The following is a 10,146-nucleotide window of genomic DNA, read 5'->3' on the forward strand; positions in this document are numbered from 1 at the left end:
TTTTATTTCAGAAACTACCCATGGAACAGATTTGCTAAAATAAAAGTTATTAATGAACTCTAATGCTATCCAAATTGTGAAACAGTGGTACAAATTGAGACAGAGTAGAAGCTATAAGTTGATAGGGTATGTAGTTCACTTAGGGGTTTGGGAGTGGATTTTCTAGAGCTGCAGCTGTCCAGTATAGTAGTCACTGACCACCTGAAAAGTGACTAGTCTGAACTGAGGTCTTCTCTAAGTGTAGAACATGCACCAGATTTCTAAAGCATGGTCTGAAAATAAAAAGAATATAAAATATTTCATTAATTTTATATTGATTACATGTCAAAATGAGCATGTTTTGGAAAATTTTAAATTACGTGGTTTCCATCATATTTCTATGGATACTGCTGTTCTAGGGAGTAAAAATCTCGCTGAAGAAGAGTAGGCCTTTCGTTTAGCAATTGTGAAGAAAACCAACCACGCTGCACCTCTCAGGTAGCCTACACATATGCTGTGCTTCACTTAATTTTTGAGAGGGACAGGGTAAAGTACTCACAAAGACTTGACATAGAGGACATTTTCAGAATGCAAATTCTGGTTCATAGAGCCTTGTGTATGTCATGTGCACATCACACAGTAGTGAATGAAAATAATAAAGATACCAAGAAACTTGAAACATAATCTCATTCAGAATGCGGGGAAACATATAACACTTAACATTCTGTTGAAAATGTTTAAAATAAGTTTTGGATTTTAATGTTTAACCTGTAGATACAGTATACCTTGTTAGTTTTCCCATGAGCTAGTGAGCTGAGGTTCCAGGGAAGCTTTGTTTCCAGTTTTTTAAAGATATATTTATTTATTTATTTATTTATTTTTTTTTTTTTTATTTTATTTTTTTTTTTTTTTTGAGGCGGAGTCTCGCTCTGTCGCCCGGACTGGAGTGCAGTGGCTGGATCTCAGCTCACTGCAAGCTCCGCCTCCCGAGTTTACGCCATTCTCCTGCCTCAGCCTCCCGAGTAGCTGGGACTACAGGCGCCCGCCACTTCGCCCGGCTAGTTTTTTTTGTATTTTTAGTAGAGACGGGGTTTCACCGTGTTAGCCAGGATGGTCTCGATCTCCTGACCTCGTGATCCGCCCGTCTCGGCCTCCCAAAGTGCTGGGATTACAGGCTTGAGCCACCGCGCCCGGCCAATTTTTCATTCATTTATTTAACAAAAGCTTTCTGAGGCCCAGGAGTTTTGCTAGGCAGTGTTGATAAAAATGTGAAGACAGAAAACAGACACAGCTCTTACTCTCTCAGAGCTAATTCATATAAATTCAGAGGCAGTGAATGTGTAAATAATAACCAAGACAGAATATTTTGCTTCTTAGTAAATGCTTACCTCTGTAAATGCAAAACATGAGTTATTTTAAACCTAGAATTTATATATTCCTAGTGACATGTTAAGAGCCTTTATTAGAACTTGGCTGTGGACTTAAAAAATATTAGGAAAAAAAACAAAGTTAATTTGTTCATTAACTATGAGAAGTTAAAAAATTAAAATTGAATTTTTTTACCTTTACATAGAAAAGATGAAAATATTTTGTAATAGCATTTTATATCCTCTTTAGCCTTTTAGCAACTTTTAGATTCTAAGAATTTAACAATAAAAATGTAAATAAGACATTGATTTATGTCTCTAATATAGTTTTAAAATGCTGACTTTAAGAAGTTAAATTTATTGTAGAATATTATGTAGCTCCTAAATCAATATGTTTGAGGCTTTTAGGAAAAAGTTAAGTGTGAATCTTTTATTAGTTTACTATTAATACTATTTCTGTAACAAAGTTAGAAGCTCGAACCACCACCAGTTTGTTACCTTACAGTTCGGTAGGTCAGAAGTCCAACGTGGTTCTCAATGGCCTAAAATCAAGGTGTCCACAGGACTGTGTTCCTTTCTAGAGAGTTAAGGGAAGAATCTGATTTTTTTTTTTTTTTTTTGCTTATTCATGTTGTTGGACAAATTCAGTCCCTTGCTGTTGTAGCTGTTCTCCCTGTTTCTTTGCTGGCTGTCAGCTGAGAGCTGTTTCCAGCTTCTAGAGGCCACTCACATTCCTTAGTTATGGCCCTCTTCGTCTCCAAAGCCAGCAACAGTGGATTGAGACCCTTTCATCCTTCTAAATCTTCCTTTCCTCTTCTTCCATTGCTGTATCTCTCCAATTACAGCCTTTTAAGAATCCATTGATTAGACAGAATCTCCCCCTCTCAAGGTTCATAACTTTGATTACATCTGCAAAGTCCCTTTTGTGGTAATAATGTAACATATTCACAGCTTACAGGGTTTGGGGACTGGATATATTTAGGAGCCATTATTCTGCCTATCTCAGATCTCAATTGGGGCCATGCAGTATATCCAGTGTTTCATACCACTATTCTCAATACTTTATATTAGAATAATAATATTGATAATAGGTAAATTTTATTGGTTATGTAATATGCTCAAGGTACTTTTCTGAGCCCTTTTACTAAATTTACTCATTTAATCCTCAGAACTACTCTAGGAGGCAAACACTGTTATTGTTCCCACTTACAGATGAGGAAACAGGTACTGAAAGCTGAAGTAACTAGTCGAATTTCTCACAGCCATTAAATGGTGAAATGGAGATCTGAACCTAGGTAGTCTGGTTCCAGAGTCTATGCATGCTCTGAAGCTCAACAAAATACAAATAATTTCTCCATATCTGGATTTAACCAAACACGTGTTGATGATACAGTGGCTATGAATTCCGGTACTAACATCACATTGTGGATTCAAATTCCACCTACCCATTACTGAATGACCCTGGGCAAGTTACTTGACCTCTCTGAGACTTAACAATAAACTGAATCAATGATAATATTTGAGAATTAAACAAATACTATATGTAAGGTAGTTAGAGCACTGCCTCTACATACAGTCGTTCATAACAGTAGGGATACATTTTGAGAAATGTGTCATTAGGCTATTTTGTTGTGTGAACATCATAGAGTGTACTTATACAAACCTAGATGATGTAGCCTACTACATACCTAGGCTATATGGGATAACCTTTTGCTCCTAGGCTACAAACCCGCGCATCATGTTACTCTACTGAGTACTATAGGCAGTTGTAACACAATGGCAAGTATTTGTGTATCTAACCATGTCTAAACATAGAAAAATTGCAGTAAAAATACACTATTATAGTCTTAGGGACCACTGTTGTATATGTGGGCCATCCTTGACTGAAACATCATTATACAGTGCAAGCAATAGCTAGCTGTAATTATTTATGACAATTCAACTTTTAAAAACAGTATTTGTTATAAAAAGAAATGTTGCCTTTAGAAATCAGTCTCTCTTGAAAATAAAAACTGAAATTAAAATTTTAACTTGAATACACTACAGTACTATCTCCTTTCTCAGATGCTGATTTCTCCTCACTCTAGGCTAGCATCTATCTTTCTAACCATGGTACCTTCACTGTTATCTGATCATGCATTCTAACTACTTTGTCCAGATCCTAGTATCTGCAGGCTAATGTTCAAACTCTCTAGAAGGGCACCAGGACTTTTCACACATTCCAGAGACTCTCTCTTGCCGTTCCTCTGCTGGGTATTTACATAGTCATCAATTGTAACTTCTCACTGCTGCATTTGCTATTATTATTCTTTGAGGGAGACTTATGTGTGTGGAGGGGATTCTGGGGAGTATGGACAATGTCATATCCTGGGTTCCTGTCCATAATGCCTGCTAATACCACTCCAAATTCACTCTCTCTTTTAATAATCTTTCCTGCAATTGCTTTAATTCAAACCCTCATTATCCTTGCACTTTAAGCCATCTCTTAACAAATTGGTGGCTTCCAGCCTCACTACCCTTCAGGCTTACTATCCTTGCTTGCTGAAATGATCTCTAAACTGCAAAACTCTGTGTCTCCTCCTTCAAACCATTCAGTGTCCCCTCTGCCAGTTCCTACAAATATTTTTCTTTTTTCTGTGCCTCTTGGTAACAGCTACATGCTTCTACCATAACTTAAAAAGTATCACACGGCTGTTTATGTCAATACTTACCTTCCCTTCTAAATGAGGAACTCATGGAGAATAGGGCCATAAGAGATGGTTTTGGTTTAATGAATTTATATTATTTCATGAAAACATAAATTATTGTATTATTGTGTCATCTGTCTCTTGTCACTAATCTGTGAACTCTCTAAGGGGAGACTCATTGTTTTATTCATTTCTCTTTTTCCTTTATGCCTGTGGCATAGGAGGTACTTAGTAATTGGTCAACGATTGATTTGGGAAGAATCCAGAATATATACAATTTTTTAGTCTGCTTAAGTCTAAATAAATATATGAAACAATGTATTGGGAATATATATGATTTCATTATGATTATTATACACAATTCACTTATGATTTTAGAAGAAGCACAATTCAAGTACTGTGGAGCCGGAGTGCCTGAGTTTGAATTCTAGCTCTGCCACTTACAAGCTTGGGGAAGTTTGCCTGGGAAAGCTCATCAAAATTGTATTTGTTCTTTGTCTGTAGAAGAAGAATGATAATAGTGACTGTCTTGTAAGTTAATAGAACTAAATGAATAATATTTATAACGTATCTATGACTTTAGACTCTATAATAGTATCTACCACATAGTAAATATTCTACAAGTGTTTGTTAAATAAAAACATAATAGTTTTTATTCTCATTGCTTTTGATGATAGTTAATAGTCTTGAAATACAATGATTTAGAAAAAATAGTCGCATGCTTTGTAATGGTGTTTTGAACTACAAGTTTTTTTACTCAATGATTTTTAATATTGTACATTATAGAATGATCATATATATTCCTTCAACATTTAGAGAGTACCTGTGTGTGATCTCTCTCAGGACACACTTACATATTTTCTCTTTCTATTATTTTTCTGTTGCCATTATACCAAATTGCCACAAACTTAGTTGCTTTAAACAATGTAAATGTATTATATTCTTGTTCTATAGATCAGAAGTCCAACAATAATCTCACCGACCTAAGATCAAGTTGACAGCAAGGTAGCACTCTTTACTGGAGAGTGCAGGCTAGAATCTGTTTTCTTGCCTTTTCTCGTTTTGGAGGCTGTCCACATTCATTGGCTCTTGGCCCCCTTCTTCTACCTTCAAAGCCTGCAATGTTGCATCTCTCTAATTATTCTGGCATAATCACAAGTATTTCTCTGACCACAGCCAGGAATGGTTCTCTGCTTTTAAAGGATTCTTGTGATAAAATTGAACCCACCTGGATAAACCATGTCAGTCTTCCCATTTCAGTAACCTTAACTTGATTACATGTGTAAAGTTCCTTTTCCTATGTAAAGTAATTTATTCACAAGTTCTGTGAATTGGACTATGGACCTCTTTGGGGGAGATTATTCTGCCTACTATGCTCTTGTACTGTAAATGAGTCACTGTAGAAAGGTAATAGGTTGTACCTTCTGAAAATAAAGATAATGTTGGCGAGATTGTGAACAGTAGTGTCAGTATTATTTATGCCTCTACTGGTTGTTGAGAGCAAAGTTGGCTTAGGTACTGCAGGGCTCACTGATTATGTGTTTGTCTCCTAGGAGTTTTATTCTACTAGAGAGGGAAGAATACATTCATATTTGTTGTATATCTGCTGTGTGCCTAGGTAGTCTACAATGAACTACAGATACATTAAGACCATTTAATTTCTACAATAACTTTATGAGGTGTGGTAGGAGACCTTCTAAGATGACCCAGTGATCTCCATCACATAGCACTCACCCCTTTGTATAATCTCCCTCCTTTGAATGTAGACTTGACCCAGTGACTCTACCAATGAACAGAGTAGGACAGTAGTGATATTACATTAAGTGTAAATAATTACACTTAATTATTTCTGAGATTGGGTTCCAGAAAACTATGACTTTTCTCTTGCTTACACTGTCTCTCTTTTGCCCTCTTATTTGTTTGCTTTGGTGAAGCAAGCTGCATTGTGGTAAACTGCCTTTGAAAGAGACCCACATGTCAAGAAACTGAGCATCTCCTGTGGCCAACAGCCAGCAAGTAACTGAAGCCCCAAGACAAACGGCTCGTGCAAAACTAAATTCTGCCTACAACAAAAGCATGAATTGAGACGCAGATCCTTCCCTAGTTGATCCTTGAAATGCTTGCAGCTCTGTGGACATCTTGATTACAGCCTTGTGAGAAATTCTGAACCAGAGGACCTTGTATGCCTTACCCATAGGACTTAGAAGACAATAAATGTTTTTCAAAGAAGTAAGTTTGGGGATAATTTCTTAGGCAGCAATAGATAATGAATAATAAAGTAAATACAGTTTTTTGGTATTGACTTCAAAAATGTTTGAAGATTTTGCTGTTATATAATTGTACATATTTATGGGGTACATGTGGTATTTTGATACATGCATATAATGTGTAATGATCAAATGGGGGTAATTTGAATATCCATAACCTCAAATGTTATTTAGTGGTATTGGGAACATTCCAAATCTGGTAGGTATTTTGAAATATACAAAAAGTTATTTATATATATAAATATATGTAATATATTTATTAATATATTAATAATATATGCCATATATGTGTATGTATGTATGTATAAATGCCATATATATATCATATATATTCATTTTATATATATATGGCATGTTTTCTTTTATACATTTATCCACTGATAAACACTTAGGTTCCTTCCTTACCTTGGCTATTGTGAGTAGTGCTGCAATAAACATGGGAATGTATATAATCTCTTTGATGCACTAATTTTCTTTCTTTTGGATATATACCTAGCAGTGGGAATGCAGGATCATATGGTGGATATATTTTTAGTTTTTTGAGGAACTTTCATACTGCTTTTTACAGTGGCTGTGCTAATTTACATTCCCCCCCAGTGGTGTGTGAGTGTTCACATCCTTGCCAGTATTTATTATTTTTTGTCCTTTTGAAAATAGTCATTTTAACTGGAGTGAAGTGATATAATTGTGGCTTTGATTTGCATTTCCTTAAAGATTAGTGATGTCGGGCATGTTTTTTTCATATACCTGTTGGCCATTTATATGTATTCTTTTGTGAAGCATCTATTTAGATCATTTGTCCATTTGTAAATCAGATTATTTGTTTTTTTGCTATTGAGTTGTTTGAGTTTCTTATATGTTCTGGTTATTAATCCCTTGTTGGATGAATAGTTTGCAAATATTTTCTCCCATTCTGCAGGTTATCTCTTTATTGATTGTTTCCGTTGCTGTGCAGAAGCTTTGCTTTAGTATAGATAAGAAAACAAAAACTTGAAAAGATTAGGCAACTTCCTGGGTCACTTAATTATTAGTAGAAGCTCTCTCCACTGCAAATAATGATAATAGTAATAAAATTAAAGTATTGGTAGTTGCTTATGTTTATTGAGCACTTACTAGGTATTAGACACCTTTCAATGCATTTTATATGTTACAATCTTAGATTATTACAACTTTATAAAGTAGGTACTATAATTATCTCATTTGATAAATGATGAAATTGGATTTAAGAGAGGTTAAAGTATATTCCCAAGATCCACAGTGAGCCAATAGATTGGCAAGATTTGAACTCCGGTTGTATGGCTCTTGAGTTCTCACTCTTAACACTATAATAAATTGTTCCCTAAAGATCCATGCTATGAAGCAAAAGGTGATGGTGCAGCAGGAAGATATGAAAGGTTGTAATTTGTCAGGCAGATGAGATTATCCCTGACCAAGTTATTACGAAATGCTGTGGCACTAGGAATGTATCCGACCTGGCTCTCGAAGGCTGGGTAGAGTTTAAGATTCTGGCTGTTAGAGGAAAGAGCGTAATCAGCTGAGTAAGATAGCTGGAGAAGCATGAGATGGAAGACACCAGCTCACAGCTACTAGAGCTGCATCAGGAAGAGGAAAAGTGGGAGATAAATTTAGAAAGCTGGTTTGGGGCCTGGAGATAGTTATGTAAAAAAAGAAAATGAATGTATTGTTTATTTAAAAAACTGATTCTTGAGGTTTGTGACTAGTAGTTTAAATCAACTACATCTTAAACAGTTTAGTGGCACTATTATAGAGATAATATTTGGGTAAAGTTGAAACACACAGAGAATCAGATTGTATAGATTGTATGAAAATACGAAATTTAGTTTCAGTACAGTACAAAAGAAAACTATGAATGTACACTGTACATTTTGTGCGGTTAAACTTCTTGACACGTTAAAAAATGTGTTAATTTTATATTTAGTTTCAGCAAAACTGCATGAATCATTATATATCAACATTTGCAGGCATTTTTTTCTTATAAAAATAGTATTATTGGTGGTTACATTCAAAGAACATTAAGCATTCCACTAAAAGCAGAGCTTATAGAAATGAAGAAAAAATATCATTATGATGGTGTTTTAGTTACCTGGGAGTAGGCCTTAAAAACACAAGTATTTTTTCCTCAAAACATTCAGATTCACTAGATGAAAATTTAATTTTGTAGGATGTCTGTACTGTTCAACTTTGATTATGGTGTGAGCTTTCAATTTAGACAATTTATCATTACATGGAGAGGAATTTTTTCTCTTAAGCCAGATTGAGTTTTCTTTCCAGGGAATAGATGAATCCAGGAGAAATCTTTCCACAGCTTATACCTAGCCAAAAGCAGTGGCCATGGAGGAGTGGACAGCTCATTGAATAATGACAAAAGGAAAATATGTAATATCTTTTCCTATAGTCCCTCTTTGACCTTGACATATCTCAAAATTCTCCTCTTCATAGATTAAAGCAGTTTACATTTCGACTCCTAAATTTTGGGGTTGGACTTCTGCTTCAAAACAGTACAAAGCAGGCAGTTGATAATATAAAATATATGCAGTGGCCTGACTGATTTGTCTCTGACAGTTGTGTGACCTTTGGAAGGTCTCTTAACTGTCAAGGCCCTCAGTTTCTTAATCTCTCATCTGTTTGACATGTCCTCTAAATTTTTTGTTTTGTTTTAATGCATTAGGATTCTACAGACCAATTTTTTATGGCTGCAGTTTCAACCTGATTGTGCAGTTAAACATGTGGGCTTTTGTGCTGTCTATTTGTTTTATTTGAAGTCATCTTTCCTATGTCTGCAGCTTTACAGAAATAACATAATTACATCCATAAGAGAAGCTAAGTCCTAAATTCCTAGCCTAGCCCAAGTTTGGCTCCTATTCTTGCTAATTTTGATCTCAAAATTTAGGAGAGGCTACTCCCTCTACCTCATAGGCAGACAGATTCTGTACCATCCCTAGAGGAATGATCTTGAAGTCCTTTCATTTTAAAATATCTCCCTTTTCTGTATGTATTTAAGTGTTTGTACTATATATCTTACTGCCATAACAGAGGAAGCCAGTGAGGTAATGAGGAAAAAATATATGGCAATTATTTGACCTGACATCATTAACCTTAACAGCCTCAGCATCCAATACCTAGCTTCATCCCCAGCCCCTACGCTCCCACCCCGGAAGACTACAGTGACTCTTAGAAACAGGGCATTTCTTTGAAAAGAAACCTTTGGAACTCTGGATAGAGTATTTTGAACAAGAGTTCTTCACTCATTACTTCAGTTTCAGGACGAGTCTGAGGTCAATATTCTTATATCCCTCAAAAAACATGAGTAGAATAAAGGATTATATACATAACACTAGCATTTCACATGATTTCCAAACAGAAAGTATCCAGAAGCCCTGGTTTTTCTTGAGTTTCTGAATTAATGATTTTTTCCTCCTCGTTTTAGAAGGATATAATGATTAAACATTGTTCCCAAGTACTTCTGGGCCATAGAAATTCTCTGACAGTTGGATAAAGAAGATTCTGTAGAGTTACAAGAACTGGGCTTGAAGTTAAGGAGACCTGATAGCTTACATCCACATACTCATTGAGTTGAGTGCCTTTGAGCAAATGATAGAACATCTGAGGACTTCAGTACCTCATGTGAAAATGAAGAATATGGGCTAGATAAATTTAGTGAACTTTTACAATTCTAAATTTATGTGATTCTTTTTTTTTTTTTTTTTTTTTTTTTTTTTTTTTTTTTGAGACGGAGTCTCGCTCTGTCACCCAGGCTGGAGTGCAGTAGTACGATCTCCACTCACTGCAAGCTCCGCCCCCAGGGTTCACACAATTCTCCTGCCT

The sequence above is a fragment of the Rhinopithecus roxellana genome, chromosome 9 (assembly GCF_007565055.1).
Source record: "Rhinopithecus roxellana isolate Shanxi Qingling chromosome 9, ASM756505v1, whole genome shotgun sequence".
Lineage (NCBI taxonomy): Eukaryota > Metazoa > Chordata > Mammalia > Primates > Cercopithecidae > Rhinopithecus > Rhinopithecus roxellana.